Below are 19918 nucleotides of genomic sequence, written 5' to 3'. Positions count from 1 at the left end.
TCCCGGTGCAGTCACACGAGCGTATATATCAAGTCCATATGAGGTCCGTATTGACATTTTTCTTCATATGATCATACCAGTCGTATGCACAATACACACCTCACCTCATACTTTTAGGTAAGCGTACTGGGCCGCGCTGAGCTAGCGTAAAACTGACACAACGATTGAGATGCGCGTGAGGGGTGTATTGTGCCCGTTAACACGTGTAAGTTCCGCATTGACATGTTTTGTCTTGCCTTAGGTAAAGTTTGTTTTGTTCTACCAGCTACACAATCGTGGGTAAAAAAAAGTTCGAATTTCGTTCCTCGTGAACAAGCCAAACAATTTTTAATCCTCGCTTGATTATCGACAGAACACCGGGGGCAGTACTGGTGAAAATATCATTCACAGCTCAGGACGCGACGTGCCGTGTTTTATGAAAAAGAAATAGAACAAGCTTGCTGACGTTTTCGTGTAACATGGTATACGTCCATGACATACCCTGTACCAGAAACTAACTTTCTCCCAAAAAATTTTTAAAAAGCATGCACAAACTCCGCGGCAGGGCTACTGTTGGTGGGCTGGTAGGAGAGTGGTTTAATCAAGTTATTGAAAAGAGGACGGACTGTAGGTAATGTTGTTGAATAGAAACGGCGAGTAGGCCGTATCCTGTGTTTATGGAACTCGCAGTTAGCACGGCAAACATCCAGTCCGTTTCTGAATAAAAAAGGCTTCTTTCCACGTACGAGTCCACCACGTGCAACACACTGCCGTGTGGAGATCGAGCCGCTTATCATCCAACATGGCCGTTCGAACGTTCGAACGCGACTGTGACGTCATTGTGAAAACGATCTATAGGACATCGAAGTTGGCGCAGGCCTCAAAAGCCCCCCCCCCCCGGCTGAATAGGGTTAAAGGTGACAGGGACAGTTTTGAGGCGACGAAAAATAGATCGTTTTCACAGAACGTTCGAAAACCGTTCCTTCACGCGTGGGCGCCATGTTGGATGATAACCTGGATGAATAGAACACAGAACGGCACTATCAAAATTACTTGCGGCAGGTTCAAGTGTGCTGTTTTGTCTCCATACTGTGAATCATTAAGTGATGTAGCCAAGGTTAGATATCAGGACAAAGTTGATTCATGTTCTTTAAAACAAACGGCATTCAACGATCTATAACGCTGGTTTCGATGGCTGAATACCTGGCCATCCGTTGCCCCTACCCGGGGACTACATGAACTGCTTCCATAGAGGCGGTGCACTGAGGACTAGCTATCGATTCCCCACCGCACGCGCGCACGAACTTTATACCTGCCCCACTATCCAACCGTCCCCACTACCCGCTTGGGGCAAGATTTGGCGCTTCCCCGACCCAAACTCCGTGAGGCAAGCAGATTGAGGGGGCCAGCGAGATAGTGATTAGGTTCGTGCGCGCTTCTTTTTTTCCTGTATTTTCAGCGGCGTGTATTTGAGAGCACTATTGGAACATCCTCGACTATGCTGAGGAAGGAACCATTATGATAGAAGCCCTACTCACAAGATTACAAGTAGCATTAAAGGTAATCAGGGCTGCTGACGGTACTGCTGCATACTGTGCACTTGATACGGAAAAGTCAAACTCAGAATGCTTGGCACATGATTTGTCAGCATGGAGGTGACAGGAGCTCCAACAAGCTTGTAGAAGTTTCCCTTGCCGCCACACAAGCACAGAGCTCAGTGGAAGACAAGCCCGACTTTGTCGATTCTGTACTAAAATCATGCGTTATACGGAACTGGACTGTCATAGTATTGTGTAAGGGTGTCGCCATACGTGCGTACATATTCAAGTTCGTACGGGGTGGTCCGTATGAAATTCTTAGCCTCTACCAGGCCCTAGCCTGATTAGATTTCACTTATAGCAGCCCGCCCAACATCCGCGGGGAGGGACCAGTTACAGCCCTGGACAGCGGAGTTTGTGTTACACAGACTAACCAAGCCCCACGGGGTATGCTAACGTCACATTTGCACAAAGGGGTCCGGCCGGGTAGGTTAGGGGCTGAATTGTTGCAATTTCGGGCGGGACCCCGAGAGACCCCCGGCGGCTGCCGGGCTATTTTGGGGCTCGGGCGGAGCCCCGGTTGATTCTAAGTCGGACTTAAAATCAACCGGGCCCCGGGCAGGAAAATACGCCGAATCAAAGCCGTCAACTAATCGTGAATACATCGCCAGGGTCCCCTACAGTACTCGCCCGGTACTCGCCCGGCACCCCGGCAGTACTTGACGGTACAGGCCCAACCTTCTTGCATTGCAAACTATTGCATCCGTTGTGTCATCCCGGAACACCGCCAGGGCCGCTGACGGGGTCCCTCGGTCATCAAACAGGACAATTTGGGCCATGGTCACATTTCCACATAGGGACCCTGGCGGGTAATTTACGGACTGTTTTTTGGCTCTTCCGGTCGGGGTCCTGCTGGTCTCCCAGCGGCTGCCGGGTTATTTTTGGCCTCGGGCGGGCCCCCGGTTGGATTTAAGTCGGACTTAAAATGAACCGGGCTCCCGGTGGGGAAATTATTAGGGAAATATCATCAGTAAAAAAACTCACTTTGTACTCTTCTCAATGGAAGGTCCCACACGCATAAGGCGCACAAAGGACTTAAAGTCGCAAGAATGTTCTCGCATTTATAGCTTGCTCATCAGCGTATCGTAGACCCAAAACATGGTTCGGAGCCTAACTCAACATTTTCTTCCCTGGCACTGCCGTTGCGCTTGTCTCTCCTCTTCCACTACCCATGTAGCAAGAACAAGGATGAAACGGTGACGAGCCGTCGCCACCCCCAGCCTGAGTTGAGCAAGCGGCATGTGCTCATCCTGTCGGTCGAAGTGCAGTGGCATTTTCCGCTTCTACTGGTATTAGTACTACGTGGCACACATGCAAAAGTCAAGGAAGACGAGCCAACCAATGCCCCCCCCCCCCAAAGAAACATGACGGTCGTGGCGTACGACAGGGACCATACAGTTGTCCACAAGGGGTGAATCGGCCGACCCACTGCCAGACCCCTACGGGGTACCCGTGGACATCCCCAGGGCAGCTCACGGTTGCCTGCCGAACATCGAGCGATAAAGGGTTAAAGCATACGACTATTGCACGAAAGCCACCGGAATGCCCACCGGAGCCCCCCGGGACCTCTATCGGGACGCGGGAAGAAAAAATGATTTGTGACTATGTGAGCCGATGTCTACCCGGCTTCAGAGCCCGGCCGGGGCCTACATCGGTTAGAAACCGTGCGGACACCCTGGGTAATGTGACGTAGGCCGTAGTGGATCTTTAGTAGAAATTAGACAGATAATATATCAGGGGAGTTAGGTGACCGAGGAATATGGTTGGCGACCCAGCTAACTAACTTCTCTGGAATGTTTTTTTGTCTATTTTTGTCTAATCATATTTTCCGCCTGTCCTAGGGCGCTTTTTTTGTCCGTGTAAAAACGAAAACGAAGCGCTGTGGCGCGCCGCAGTGTCCGGAGGTGCCACACTTCCATTTTTTCCATTTTTTGTGTGAACGGAGCGAGACCGCCCAGTTTTAATGACCATCTCCGTTGGAACTTCAGTTATTTGGTAGTTTTCGGTGACAGGCGAGCATAGACAAGACCGATTCCTAAAAATCGCCGATAATTTCTAAAAATTGATTGATTTTTGACAGAATATCAGGCGCATACTGTTAAAAATATCATTTATAGCTCGCTGACATTTTTTTGTGACAGGGCCTTTACGTCCATGACATACCCCGTGCCAGAAACCAACTTTCAGCCCGCTAAAATAGCATTAGTCTATATAACGCAAACTCCGCGCCGGGGCTCATGTTGTCAAATAAACTAAAAGAGGGTGCACTGTAAGGAAAGTTGTTAAACAGAAACGTTGAGTAGGCCGTATCCTGTATCCATGGAACTCGCAGTTAGCACGGCAAACATCCAGCCCGTTTCCGAATTTAAAAAAAAGCTTCTTTCCACGAGCAAGTCCACCACGTGCAGCACACAGCCGTGTGGAGATCGAGCAGCTTATCATCCAACATGGCCGCTCGAACGTTCGAACGCGACTGCGACGTCACATGAAAACGATCTATTGTCATTTCTTGAACTGTCGCTTTTTTTTCTTTCGCTAGCTCCTCTCTTTGCGACACTAGATCTTTTTGGACATGACAGATGTTGGTCTGTAATTTGTTGACTACCTTCTTGATGTGGCTCTCTAGTGACTTCTGTGCTGCTTCAACTTTAGAGGACAGTTCTTTAAGCATGTTGGTTTGGGACTCTTCCCTCTCCCGTTCTTTTGTAAGCAGCTCATCCCGTAGCGCGTTGAGATTATGAGTCATGTCGACAAACTGTTTCTGTAATCGCCAAAAGCAGCATGGCTGATTCTCTGGGATTTCTCAACCGCAGTCAACCGCGCTAAGTTTGGCATATCTACGACTTTTGTTGTAAGCTCACTTTGTTCGCCATTCTTAGTATCAGAGACCTGTTTGGCGCGTTTTTCAATCCTACTCGGTCCTTGATCTTCCGCATCGCTACTTACAGGCACTTCTATGTTCCCGCCATGTTTCGCGCTAGTATCAAACACAATCTGTATCTCTTCTTCCATATCTTCACTTACGGGTGCTTGTAGATCTTGTAGGTTTCGAGGATTGGCGCACTTGGGCAAAGTTGGTGTTTCATGGACACCGCTATTAAAGACTTGCTTTGGTGTAGTCGATTCTAGTGTTACCGTAGGAAAGTTGTCTATGGCGTCCCTGGCGCGTAGGACGCCATCTTTGATCGTTGACCTTGTCTGCATATCTACTTGGGCGTTTATGTTGACTAAGAGTTCAGGATACAAACTGTTCATCCACCATTTGGTGCATTGCCCTTGTACCATCAATCCGTGTTTCTTGTGATAGAAATGTACAGAGAGAAGACCTTTACCTGACTTCCTTGTGGCTGTGGTGGTCTGTACCGTCATACATGTAATGCCAGGTGTGCTTTTCCAGGTGACAGTTGTCTCCTTGGTCCTTTCAAACGTTTCGTTGAAAGCGTCCTTGTGGGCTGTGATCCATTTGTCCAGCTGTTTGGACCGCAGTTTAACCCCGCAGAAACGGGATTTACCTTGGTCTTCGTAATCGGAGGCAAGATACTCGTCCGCGGGAAGTTGGCTCAGGTTGACATTCCAGAACTTCGTACCCGGGGTCTTGCGTTTCGGCGTCTTGGCGTGGGTTTTGGCGTGGTCCTCGGCGTGATCACCCATTTTACAATTAAAATACTCCTAAGAGTCTTCAAAATCTCCCAACTATATACAGTATATGCGATGTATATATAGAATTAGTATAAAGTTCCGATAACTCACTTCCTGTAGCGTTAACACCTTCAATATAGAATCAGAACCAGAGACCTCGTGTTGCGTGACCGCACTCGTCCGCCATCTTGTACATTATCCAATGATCAGTGCTTCCAATTATCTTTACCTTCAAGGATTCTTCCAACTGCTCTTTGTTGTTTTGCGAAGACTTCGTCAGGATGAACCGTCAAATATATGTGACCTTGTCAATGATTATCATGTTCAGCACCAAGGACAGGGTTTGATGGCTACTGTATGTGCTAATCCATGTCCTGTTCTAATTACCATGCATGTCTACAGCCGCAGTGACCATTTCATGATAGTTCAAGGCTATTGCTTTTATCGGTTATCAACTTAGATTGATAAAACAGAACATGAAAGCCTCATGTCATAATATACATTTAAACTTGTCCAACTACAGGCGCAGACGTCCAGTGTGTTCATGAAACCCATAATCACAGGTGATGAACATTTTGTATTCTTAATGCAAAAGGATATTGTACATCAATTCTCTCGTCTCTTCCAGTTGAATACAGGTGTTTATTTATTTATTTGCCAATGATACAACTCATTACACGGATCTGCCTAGGCAGCTTTGGGCTGGTAGCGGCAGATCCACAGAGATACAGACGAACATACATCATCGGTCGACGTGATCGCACATGTTCGCACATGTTTACACACGACGGGGTTATACCGCCCCTTGCGGGGTGACATACCCTTTCATATGCGCCAGGTCTCCCGTCCGGGTGAATGATGTAAATCACCGTGAGCCGAAGCTAGGTACTCATTTTCACCCGAGTATAGTGAGGAAAGCCGTGTAAAGTGCCTTTCCCAAGGGCACAAGATCGGTAACACGGCAGGCGGATTCGAACCCGCAACCTCTCGGTCACGGGGCACGGTCCCACTGCGCTACGCGGTCCCACAAGTGAATACAGGTCTGAACGTTTTCATCACAATGTCTTAATTATTCTGTAGCGCTTGAAGAAGTTTTGCCTTTGGTTGCCGTCATCCTTTCCGTGGTTGCTGCAGTCGTTGTAAGTTTCGCAGCTGGAGCCGGTTTTATGTTTTACAGGTATGTGACAATGTTAGTGTTTAAAATTTCAAAATGTACATAAACTGAACTTTTCTTTTTACGTACGGTAACAGACATGTCTCTCTGACCCAGTTACCCATGTATAAAATATATAGTCCGACTAGTTTAAACAATGTTGATCCTTGTTTGTGAATTTTGTTGCATTATAGCAATGTTATGATTGTATCACAGTATCTTGATTTTCTCAGCGAAATTGTACAAATGTTCTGTAATCTTTTTCAGTGCTATCGCAGACTTTCTGAAATCGGAACTGTGGATGATGTGACAAGATATCTGAAAGAGAACAAGTTTGGAGAGAACGCTAAAGCGTTTAAAAGTATGTGTGTCATACTTTCTTTGATATCTAGTAGGTATATCATAGTTTATGTAAAAATTCCCAAAAGATTGTAGTTGTGGTCAAGTGAGGTATTGGTGGGACCTACCGATGAGGATGAAATGGAGCCGTCTCAACGTTTTGTTGTTGTTTTTGTTTTTCAATTACCAGATCACGATGTGGATGGAGATGCACTGAAGTACCTCGATGATGTCATACTGAAGGACCTCATTCCAAAGGCTAGACCAAGAGCGAGGTTTAAAGGCGTTCCGATGGAATTAAAACAGGAGAAGGTATATTTAGGACTTTTTGAGCTTACATGCAAGATTCTTCTTTTTATGATTATAGTTAAAACAGATTGAATAAAACTCGATTCTGTAAGGATGACTTTACACACACATACCACGAATCATATGTGCAGGTAGATAAATTGATAGATAGATAGATAGATAGATCAACAATACATAGAGGCATAGATTATGAAAGGACAGATGTTACAGGGAAAACACTCTTTCTTCATGAAGCCATCTGAGGCATCTCAAGTCGCAACTCTGAATTTCTGGGAGATTCCGAAGGGCTGGATTGAAGCTTGGCAGACGTCTCGGTAGCGGTCAGTTCAGAGAGGTGCGACTTGGAGAACTCCGCAATCGAGGAGTGACAACAACTGTAGCTGTGAAAACTCTTAGAGGTCAAACCACCTTCTCATTCTTCTAGACAGGCTGATAGATAAACCTTTGATTCAAATATTGTTTAATGTGGATTTCTTCGAGATATTCCTACACATTGTATCTGAATGAACAGTCGGAATTCTTTCATATACAATGTATCATCTATACAATGTATCACCTATCATTCGTCATTCATGCTCGATGTAGAAATATGTATGGCAGTGTTGTACATGTGGCACAAGTTGTATTGGTATTAACTATTGACATAATGCAATTAAAAAAACATAACACTATGATATCTATTTTGTACGTGCCTTTGAAATATAAACCACTATGCGTGTCCTCTTGTCATCAATGCTGTAGGCTATAAACTGCATTTTGTTTAATAGATTCTGCATCAGACAGTGACAAGAAAGACCTGATGGGAGAGCAACTGGTGACGGTGGGTCGTCATGACAACATCATCTCACTTGTTGGAGCTTGTACCAGAGACGGTACGAGGGGCGGTCAATAAGTATTGTCCCTGACCCACTTCCAGTCGTTTGATCTAGATGAAATTTTGTATGTGTAATGATTCATATCTTTATAGGTTATGTTGCAAAAACAGCTCTGAACTAATTATGGTTTCTGATTTACTGGTGTTTGAACTGAGTCAGGTGCGAAATGGACCATGTGTGAAATGGAACAAGTTGAGTGTCGCGCAGTGATCCGGTTTTTGTATTTGAAAGGACGCACACCAAAGAAGACTTTTGATGAAGTAAAAGAAACTTATGGTGATGATGCCCCATCATATGACCTTGTAAAACGCTGGCATCCTGAATTCAAACATGGCCGGAAGTCTGTGGAAACAGCTCCCAGACCTGATCGTCCCTCTTCTGCATCTGTTGGAAGACCAACCTGGGGTGTCCTACAAAAACGGTGTCCAGAGCAGTATCAAACTATGGGAGAAATGCATAACTCTGGGTGGTTCCTATGAAGAAAAAGACTAATAACTGTGCCAAGTTTCATTAATCTCCTGCAATGGAAAATGGGTCAGAGGCATTACTTATTGACCGCCTCTCGTAGGTGTTTTAAAGGCTTATTAATTAAGTTATTCCCGTAAATGCACATGAAACGGTCAAGCTGCAATTCTGAAACTTCTTTCTTTCTGTTAATTGATTTTGATGAATGCAGTGCGACCAGTAATCTATGATTAATTCGTGCCTATAAACAGATCGACTAATACATAAAATGAAACATATTTTGCATAACATGATAATATTGTTTGTTTGTTTGTTTTGTTTTACCGGGGGTATCATATCGCCTTTTCTATGTGCTTTTCAATGTGCCCTGAATATGAATTAGGTTATGATATTGATATTCATGTTGTATGGGATTTATAGTATATAGGAATAGACATGTATGATATTGACAGTATTCCATGAAATATTGTATAGACACTAAATTTAAATTAACACATTATTAAACAATATATAGTAGATATGTCATTTGAAAACTCCAGGACCGTTGTAGTCGTGGAGTACGCCCCTAACGGCTGCCAAAAAGACTGGCTGAAGAACAACTCTCTTGAGAATAACACAGATTCAGAGTACTAGAACCAGCCTGTGTACCCCTCTCAGCTGCCCATGGAACAACTCATCAAGTTTGGTGTTGATGTGGCTAACGGGATGAGCCACCTAGCTGCCATGCAGGCACGGTCCACTTGTAAACCACCCTACTTGCAATATTTTCTTAGAGTAGAGAACCAACGTCAATCATTCACACACTTATCATCAATATATGTAAATGGAGCATTCGCAATACCAATTGTAAAAACCACACAGTTGCCTCTAGGCGTTTAAAATATATCTGTTAAACAAATGTTATCCCTACAGTGTGTCCATCGTGACTTGGCTGCCAGAAACATCCTTCTGGGAGAAAATCTGGTCGCCAAGGAGTACGTCAAGAGCACCAAGGTAGATTCGTCTGATAATAAGTTTATTTTGAATAAATACATTTATGTAATCTACAAAATGTACCATTTTCTGGCGAATGTCTGTCTAATACGTTACTAGATTACGAATTAAGATACATGTATTTAAAACTGGTCACTGTTCTACAACATGTACACAACTCAGAGTGACATGTAAGTACTATCCCTCTGTCTGAGATGAGGAAATATCTAAATGCCTCTATGACAGTCTAAAGGGCAACTTTTCTATGACCAAATCTATGTTTACTAGTAATGTTGGCCATTATATATTTCATTGTCATTACACCTGAAGTAGATGTCGTCAATGCTCTTCCACACATTCCTGTATTCATCTGAGACTACATTGTATTACAGCTGGTCTTTTTGAGTCCTTCTTCGGGAGATCATGGCATTGGGTAGGTCTCTTTATTTTTCTACAGACTCTTAACTTATTATCCGCCATGATATTGTCTACACAGCAACTCTCCAGACTACATAATGTATAATTACATTGCATCATATTGCAACTGTTACTCTCTAGGCAACCTTCCGTATGAGGGGATGAAGGGCAAGAGGATGATGGACATGATCAAAGACGGCGGACGGCTCGAGAAGCCAAGCAGTTGCCCAGAGAAAATGTACATATATAGCAAATGATTCTAAATCGAAGGGGCAGGCCTTGTGAAGATTTAAAGTTGAAGCATTAATTAAGAGGAACTGTCATTGTTTAGAAATAGGAAAGTATACTAAGGTGGAACATTACTTCAAAGGACTCTGGATACAAATATAGATATGATAATCCGAGGGTATGTATATTATACTGAACATATGTCTTTGTTGTAGGTTGAACTGACAATGTTTGATATGTAATTGGTCATTTATATTGTGGATAAAAGATAAAAACCTTATGACACTTTCACATTATCTTCTGTAGCTACACCCTGATGACCAGTTGCTGGAAGACACTTCCTGCAGACAGGCCGACTTTTCCGGAACTGAGGTCTAGTCTGATCAGGATTATGCAAGATTACAAGGTACGGATAGATTATATCAAAACAAGTCTTAATGTGTGTATATGTGGAATATTTAATTTTCATGATACATATTGTGAAAGGCCATCACTTTTCCTTCCTTTCAAATTACGAATATTTTAAGTATGAGCAACGAAACTGCATTCTAGTCATATCGAGACTTGTTAGCACCGTTTCCTTGTTTGTAGCATTTACAGCAGAGATAACTGAACATGGCATTTCTTTATTTTCAGACTTACGCGTCGCTTTTGAAGTAGAGTGACAGTGTGAACGGGAATGAAACTTTTCTCAGCAACGTCTGCCTATCAAGGACAATGTGACGATGACATATTTTTATCCTGTTTTCAACCATTTGGTAGTGATGCATGCGTACCAAAATGAGGTTATAGTCATAGTGGTTAGGCGTATATCTCCTTAGCTAAAAAAAAGCTGCTATATTTGCTGATAACTTTGTTGTATACCTCCTTGTTGGTGTCATTTTGTATCTTACCAGTTCTGACAGTTTATTAATTTGTTTAACATAACAAATACAGACGAAGTGTGAGGTAATTAAGACTGAGAGTACATTGCCTTGTATACCTATGGATGGGGCGGAACATATCCTATGTTCTACCTACCTGATGAAATTATTTTAAGGTACGTATTATATACATATTAAGTGGAAGGAAAGGACTTTGAGTTGATGAGTTAGTTTGCTGCGCGGTTTCATTTTCTCGAGTGAAGACTATCACATAATTAGTAAAGTTTATATTTGACATTCTGTATGCAATGCACATACGAAAGCAAATCAAAACTAGAGTTCGGCGACCTCACACCTCCATGAAATATTTAGAGCTTTTGTAAATTTTATGCAAATGACGTGCATATTTACATGGTTTATGCATGGTGATGTTCATCATTGACTAACATAGACATGTCACAAGTATGAAATTCTTATCATTAATCATTTAGCAGTTTTACCATGCTGTTCGCATATATCATGCAAATCAGTTCCTCATTAGCATATTTGGTATCATTCAAGTATATTCTCCGTGTTGACTCGAAAATCTTAGTTTAATTTCTTTATTTCTTTATTTGGGTTTTTCACATAGTGAAAGGGAGGACAAGACAGGTGCAAAAATGCACATTTGAAGGCTGTCCTCCCGTACAACACAATATACAATACAATAATATATACAACAATAACAATGTACATTATTCAAATATACACAACCATTAGGCAAAAATCGTGGCACTAGCGTGATCTTAATGCCAGGCAAGAGCTGCAACCGCAGCAAGTGGTCCAGGTGCAGGTACGGTCAATACAGTAGTTGTTACCAAATCTAGCAACTTAGTTTCATCTAGCAACACTTTTTGTGACACAGTTATACACTTGCATTGACTATGAAACCAAAAAAATGTTATATAGTGTGACATATTTACAAGATTAAATAAAGTACATCATTTGCCACCTAGAGAAAACAGTATTTTTTTAAAAATCATTCTCTATCATAAAGTTGCTGTCACTTGCGGTTGGAATTATACTTAGAAGAACTAAAGGACTTTATCTTGTATAAGAAGGAGTGTCTAGTTTCTAATATTACTTTCTAGTAAAGAAGAAATCACAACTGTAAAAGGTTAAGTCAAAATATCATCGCAGCACTATAGAGGACAAATAAAAGAACACAGATATTCTAGTTCTTGGATGATAATGTCACTAGCGGGATGGATAGCGTCCCGATGCCAATGCGCGTTTGTCATTTCCCAGGCATCTACCAGCACAACGTTCATTCCCTCAAATATGTCTCTCATCAACAAATCCAACTGATGTGCCAGCCAGTCTCCGGCAATAAGCTCATTGCCCATGCGCGTGTTGGCAGACTTGATGACCACGAGTGTCTCGGGACTCCTCTGATGCAGCCGCTGAATCGCAGCTCGGATGGCCTCCATCCTCTCTCTGTAGATGTCTACAGAGTAGGAGGTGAAGTGGGCCCAGATAGTGAATCCGACCACGTCGTTTGGCCCTCCTTCGATTTCATCGATGACGTTGGCAACGTACTGTAGGTGGAAGGTGCGGGTCCATGCGCAGCGAAGGGGTGGTCCATGGGAACGATCCTTTACGGTGATGTTGTTGACTGTGTCACGAGCAAGCAGAGGTCCAGTCTGATGTATGGCGTCTGGAAGTGTACTGTCGGTAAGGTTTAGTATCTTAACGAAATGTTCGTACCACTGCCGTATGGTGGAGTCTCCCATGAAATGCAGTGTCTTTCCCCTCAGACATGTCCTCCATTCTGATTGGTTGGAGAAGTGTCTGTTGTGACAGACTAGTGAGTTCCAGACGCCGTTTTCATAAAATCCGGAGATCTGTTGGGTAGGAAGTCCCGGCATGCAGCGCGTGCGATTCAACAAAGGACTCAACCCTGTTGGTAAGAAGCTTTGCATAGGATCATTCGTATTCAGTGCTATGGCGTTCTCCTTGTGGAAATATACTCATTTCTTTTTAATCTACTTTTCGACAATAGCAATCTATCCACCCACAATGGGCTCTTAAACAGTTTCAGTAACAGCGTACTCAAACCCCAAGGTTACTCTACATTAGAATATAGAAATGAAAAACATACTGTTTTGTAACTATTTGTCACTATCTTTCGCTCAGACAACAAGATTAATTTTGCGTCTTACCTCTCTTGACATTGATTTTGGATGGGGATCCAGATATGTACTTCTTCAAGCCGTTCAACCCACTGTAATGGAAGTTTACTATGATAATGCCGCTCAATATTGTTGAACAAAGTAAAAGAAAACTTACACTCCTCGATGATAAGCCCACAGCTTTGAAATTGGTTTGTTTTAAAAATTACAAAATACCACTTCCAATGAAAATATTAATATCTCGGGCCTAGAAACTTGCATCTTTTATCCTTTCGAAACCAAAAAACTTGTTGAGATAAAAAAAAGACGGCCCTCTTGAAGATGACACATAAAGTGTGTACGCAGATTTACCTGCCAAACCATTTTTCCTCTCCATCCTTCATGAGCTTGACACTCGCGATCGTTCTAAGCATGCCGTGGTAGCCGGATGTGTTGCAGGAAATGTTGGCGGCTTTCTCACAGTACCACCTGGCTCCTGCATGCGGGTCGGAGTAGTCACAAACCGGGAAGGTGTTGTTGAAGACGGTCGGGTCTGCGTTACACTTGGTGTCAATTTTTGCCTCACCGATGAGGTATCGTTTCACAAACATAATCTTATCGATGGGGTGTTCCTTAACAGTTCTTTCTATGACGTCAACAGCCTGACGTGGATGGACAAGTGTGACATATATGCTAGCCTCTCCTGCCCACAACAACCGGAAGGCTGCCGTGTACGTCCCGTTCTGGTGTTCCGTAATGATTCCAACTGCGCCGCACTTGGTTTTTAGATTAAAAATGGACACCCGAAAGTAATCGCCGGTATTTGTGGTCACGATCCCTTTCTTGTCTTTAGCCAAGATGACAACACGTAACGTGTCTCCTACCTTAAGGGTTTCATTGAAGTGAGACTGTAAGAAAAACTTAAGTTGTTTGATATAAATCTCCGCATACGATTGTATGGGTTTGACACGGACCCTGAATGCAAGAAAATTCAGAAGAGCTTTCCACGAGCTTTCCTGTACGTAAAAGACAAAAAGAAAATGATTATATGTTTTCACACAAAACTGAATTCGTAGATTTCGTACTAACTGATGCTGATCCATCCTACTAACTTCCATCCTAACAATTGTAACTAAAAATGTGAAATGTGAAAATGTATAGCTTTTAAAATCGTATCCAATTTAGATATCCACTGTATTGACTAACGTCAGGCGTTGTTGTTTTATATATATCTAATTGTATTACATTCACCACAACCATGTGATGTGTACCTGAACAGAGTACAGCACCAAGCTCCCCAAAACCAGCACCATGACGACACCGAGGCAACAGCGTTTTGATGCGCGCCCTGTCCGCTCCATCTGTCGACCTGCCATTCTCCTGAAGAAAAACGTGAAGGTAATGACCATTCCCTGTCCATTTTCAAAAACCAAGGGGCCCAAAATTGATCATCCTTTCTTCATCCTCACGCCTACCTAAAAGCCTGATAAAAGCTCCTTGCTAAAAGTTAAACGTTATGCTGACCACAAATATCAGGAAACAGACAAACACACGTGGGTCCTACAATTGTCCTTTAAAAGGCTATTCTGTAGGCCGCTAACATGGTTAATGTTTATGATAATGCTTATTTAAAAAAAAAAACGTTTTTCAAGATCCGGTTGCCAGTTAAAGACAAACGTCACGTTTTTCAATTTCCCAGCATCACTGACAAACACAGTTGTCATGATTAAAATAACGTACCCATAAGGTGACGAAAATTCCAAAACAAATACTCATGAGGCCATTTCTTGGGGGAAATCCTAGGTCCATAGGACACAAATTGTGACACATAGATGCAATGCTTTATCCACATGACGGCAAAAGCGTCAATTTCTACCAGAGTTAGAAATATCATAACCGTCGTGCCGTCTGCATGGTAACAAGAACTGCCATCCGTTATATCCACAATACTCAGTTACAATGTACCAAATGCCTGAAATACGGTCTGACTCAACTACGTCGTAAGTAACCATAACCTGACTACAATCGCTCTCCTAGCCCGACAATTACCATGTTTAGCCATACTACGACAAAGTTGGACTATAGTGCCTTACCCCATCAATTTGTACATCACCTTGACACCGTAACGTTACTGTACCCCCCCCCCTAATACGCTAAACTGAGAACAACACAAACATTCGAGCGTATAGCCATTATGAAAACCAGAAGAATTCCCTTAGGGTAAGGTTTGGTCGTTTTAATCAGCAGGAGACATCGATACATGTTTTCTACAATAATAGCTACGCGCATGTGTGGTAACTTACATGGTATGAAGCTTTTCAAACCCTGTTCACAGCGACAGAAGACAACGATCACTTCTTCACCTAGAATTTACACAGTAGAAATATATTTGAGACAAATATATTTTTACTGTGAGACAAAATTGTTGACAACGTTAGAGATCTTCAAGCTTGCAGCAATGACCTGCCCGTGTTACACCCTGTTTGTAATGCTGTCTAACCGGTCTAACCACTTAGCTTGGCTTGGCTTGAGGTAAAAGTTCAACCACTAACACTAACGTGGGAAACGTACATGCCCATTGTGCAAATAACTGGAATAATAAAATGTAAATGCGCCGTATTCCATGAAATGACTCTTTAAACTAGTTTCCTCAAGAGGAGAGTGTTACTTTCTAAAAGACCACATGTCTTTATGTACACAAAATCGGGCCGCTAGAAGAGTGATTCAATCGAGCTTAGAAAAGGGGATGGACTGTAACTAGTGTTGTTAGATAGAAACGGCGAGTAGGCTGTGTCTTGTGTTAATGAACCTTGCAGTTAGCACCATGACGGCAAACGTCAAGCCCGTTTCTAAATGATAGAAAAAAAACTTCTTTCCAAGAACGGGTCCACCATGAACAACACAAGTGTGGAGATCGAGTAGCTTATCATCCAACATGGCCGTTCGAACGATCGAACGCCACTGTGACGTCACATGAAAACGATCTATACACAAGACCATCGGAAGATCTTAAAATCAGCCGACCTTCCTGTGATCGCGAAGTACGTCCGAAGATCGTATATCATTTGACGGGGGTATTAACACTTACGGATCCCAAAAGATTGCCCACGTTTTGGCACGTATTTGCATGTACGGCGGGTTGTACCCTTAGCTTAATATAAACTTTTTGAGCCGTACAGAGGCAACTAAAACATTACAAGCAGTGTCTTAGAGGAATACAAGTTATTATCATATAATTATGGGTTACCGGTTGTTTCGCAACAATGTCAGTTCGCAACCGTCAGTTCGCAACAAGGCAAGTCTTTTCAGAACATGTACAAATAAAAAGTCTTTTCGCAACAAGGTACAAGTCGTTTTGCAACATTTGAATGTTATTAATTTTGATAGCCTTATAGTATTAGAAATCGTTTACGTATTCCTAACATAATTATATTTCAGCCATATGGTGAAATATATTGTATTCGTAATGTTTCTTTCTTTCTCCTGTCAAATCTTCAAATAGAATCAAGTCAATCAACTCCGTCGTTCTTTGCCCGAATGACTTGAAATTTGGCACAAGGGTAGAGTGGACCAACACCCTTAGGTGTTTTTTGCTGTTTTTTTTTTTTTTTTTTTTTTTTTTTCATTTTTTTCATATCTACCTTTAAAATGCTTTTATTCATGTTTTTTTGCAATTTTTATGTACATTTTGCCCCCCTGTACCCTGGTATTACAGCCGAATGACCTGAAATTTGGTACAGAGGTGCCTTGATCATATGCCCACAAAGATACAATAACAGTTTTGTCATACGGTACAACAAAATGCTTAATTTTGACATTTTTGGCCCAAAAAATTATATTTTTGGCTCCTATACCCTCATTTTACAACCAAATGACCTGAAATTTGGTACAGGAGTGCAATCTACATATGCGCACATGGATCTAATACTACTTTTGGCATACAGTACAACAAAATGCTTAATTTTGGGATTTTTTGGCCATTGTTTGACCAAAAACGTACGCTTTTGGCTCCTGTTCCCTGGTCTTATAACCAAATGACCTAAATTTTGGTAAATAGGTGCACTAGATATTCATTCAAATGACCCATGTATAATTCCTGGCACAAACCACTTCAAAATGATATATTTGGGGACTTTTTTGGTAATTTTCCAATGGCCAGAGGGTCAACGACCTCAAGGTCGTTGACCTCTCCCACCTGAAGACAACATGTGTCTATATATATACCAGTAACTTGATTAAAAAGGCAACCAATCCCATAGCCTGAGTCAACATCCCGAAGGGGATTGGCAGCCAATAGATCAGTGAGCCTGGTGTTATCTGGATGAGTCCTTTCTGGCACGGAGGGGGTACATTTTTTTTTAAATTCATCTTTGGACTGTTGATTATATAAAGTGTCTCAGTGGGAGTATTTTTTAACTGGGCTATTTTGCAATTTTACATGGGGTGTACTGGAAGAGTCCATTCTTGCACAGAGGGGGGCATTTTTTTAAAAATGTGTTTATGGACCTTGGTGATTTGATATGTCAAAGTGTTTCAGTGTGGTTATTTTATGACTAGTCTATTTTGCAATTCTGCATAGGTTTTGCTGGACGAGTCCATTCTTACACGGAGGAGGTGATTTTTGAATTCCATTTTTGGGACTTACGTCCAAGTCCAATTTTAGCGTATGTATTTTTGGACTGCACCATTTTACATAGGGGTATCGCAAGAAGAGTCCATTCTTGCATGGGGATGTTTTCAAATTTAGCTTTAGACAAGTGATGATGCAATATTCCATTTCTAGCGGAAGTGTTTTTGGACTGGTCTATTTTTACCTTTTCGTGCCTTTTTTGCTTAGTTCAACTTTTGACTGGGTTGCTTAATCAAAAGGCCATGTTTTCAGTGGGAGTATTTCTGGACTGGTCTATTTTGAAAATTCACATGGGGTGCACTGGAAGAGTCCATTCTTGCACTGGGAATTTTGTAAGATTCCTTTTTGGGTGTCATTAAGTGTCATTAATAGAAGTGACTCAAACAAAGTGTTCCATTTTTGCACATGGGTGATTTTGGAATAGTCTATTGTTGCATGGGGAGGTAGATGGATGAAATATGCTGTATTTGCTCTCAAGCAAATGTTCGTCTTTCTAGTTATACTCCTACCTGTGCACGTATGAAACTGTACCGCCCGGCGTACGAAAATCATCGGGCTGTCAGGTCCATGCGGCCCCATGTTCCTCTGCCGCCGGGGTTGTCTTTTGCACCCGGTAAAATTTTTACGCGAAAGGAGTATAATTATGTTAGGAATACGATTTCTAATACTATTAGGCTATCAAGATTAATAACATTCAAATGATGCAAAACGACTTGTACCTTGTTGCGAAAAGACTTGCCTTGTTGCGAACTGACGGTTGCGAACTGACATTGTTGCGAAACAACAGACACGGGTATTTGTTCGTTGATTTGCCGGGGGCCAAGCCGTATATGGAGATAATAATTAGACATGTTATGTTACCTGTCAACACTTAAATGTCATCGGCTGTGAAGAAGAAACAAACATATACGAGTAAATATATTCAATTTGATACTTGTTCAACTGGAGCATTTTCTTTCCTTTGACTTTGTAATAAAATTGAATATGTGATGTTAAGGGTATCTTTTAACACGTCTGGTGAATAATGCAGTGTTTGTTGGTAACGCCCACCGGAAGCCAGCCTTCGCAACCACAAGCAAATAGACTAGTTAGTCCAGTTTTTGGATACATCAATCCATCATATCAGCTTTTAAGCACATTCAAACCAGGTCTCGCAGGGGACCGATCGGACGCACTAAGAACAGAGCCAGAGACGCGCGCGGTAAAGGACTTCAAATTCGCCGGTCAGTACCAATCCAAATTGAAGGCGATCGTGGGTAAGTTGTGCGTTTATCGTGCAAAATGTAGTTGTTTGTAACCCTAAAGGCTGTCCTTGAACCTTGTCAGTGGTGGTTGATTCTTTCACAGTCTGCTTGGAAATCGTACGATATCAAATTCGTACGACGATTGTGCGAATGTTACGGAATCGTGAAAAATTGTGTATATTAACTGGTTTGTTTGTTTGTTTGTTTGTTTGTTTGAACCTTTATTTATTCATGAAAGGTCAAATCGGCCTGGAGGCCGCTTTTCATTGAGGTCATGAGGGAAGAGGCAAGGGTCAGACAAAGTATATAACAGAGATATAGTTTACATCGAATCCTTATAATTCCTATAAGTCTATATACAAAATTTACATACATACATGTCTCCCTAGCCCTTTTGCATTCCTAATTTAGAGTTAAGGAATGTATGGCTAGACATAATAGACAATGCATGCCTAAGGCACTTGCAGTATGCGTATAATTATAGCGCTGTACCTACAATGGTGGCTTAGTATCTGCACACTCTTATCCACAAGGCCTTTTTTTAATTTCCCGTAATTCACAGGGAAGCTATTGTATTCTATATACTTCGGACTGACTATTAGCTAGTGTGTATTCTTCTTTTTCTATGTGACACAGTTCATATGGAACGGGTACCTGATTTGAACAAAACAAATAAATCAAAATAAAAGTAAGCGAATGACAGACAGTACTGGTTGTGTAAAAGGAAACTCCAATATCCTAGGCTTTACTATTGCTGATCATTACAAGCGTACGTAGATTGGTGTGATCGTGGTCTTGCGAGTCTGGTACGCAATTTCATTTTCTTGATCTAATCTTGTACCTGATACGTACGCAGTGCAGCAAGCAAAACAGAACAATGGCGGGGACTGAGCGCGGTGAGGAAACTGTAATGTTGGGCAGGACGCCATCTGGCGGACACAATGACGATGTGCAGGTTTGTAAATACGTCAGTATCCTCGCAGAAGACTAGAAATCATTAAGTTTGAATGAATTATGATATTGATTTTGAACTGGCGTTATGAATGAAAAATATGAA

The 19918-nt window shown here is 42.1% G+C and overlaps 1 protein-coding gene and 1 long non-coding RNA gene across 2 annotated transcripts in view; both read left to right on the top strand.

Moving 5' to 3' along the window:
* LOC118410875 (organic cation transporter protein-like) overlaps positions 1 to 19918 on the top strand; it is a gene marked incomplete in the record, with an annotated part of 63583 nt that overhangs the window by 26079 nt on the left and 17586 nt on the right.
* Positions 18747 to 19918, top strand: part of LOC118410900 — a 1617-nt gene continuing 445 nt past the window's right edge. Inside the window, exons 1-2 of the long non-coding RNA XR_004830618.1 lie at positions 18747 to 18873; positions 19718 to 19816. This is a non-coding gene — a long non-coding RNA (uncharacterized LOC118410900). The remainder of the gene's footprint in view (positions 18874 to 19717; positions 19817 to 19918) is intronic.

Source organism: Branchiostoma floridae, chromosome 3 (assembly GCF_000003815.2).
Source record: "Branchiostoma floridae strain S238N-H82 chromosome 3, Bfl_VNyyK, whole genome shotgun sequence".
NCBI classification, from domain to species: domain Eukaryota; kingdom Metazoa; phylum Chordata; class Leptocardii; order Amphioxiformes; family Branchiostomatidae; genus Branchiostoma; species Branchiostoma floridae.
Note: the sequence above shows the minus strand (reverse complement) of the source record. Positions and strands in the feature narration are given on the sequence as shown.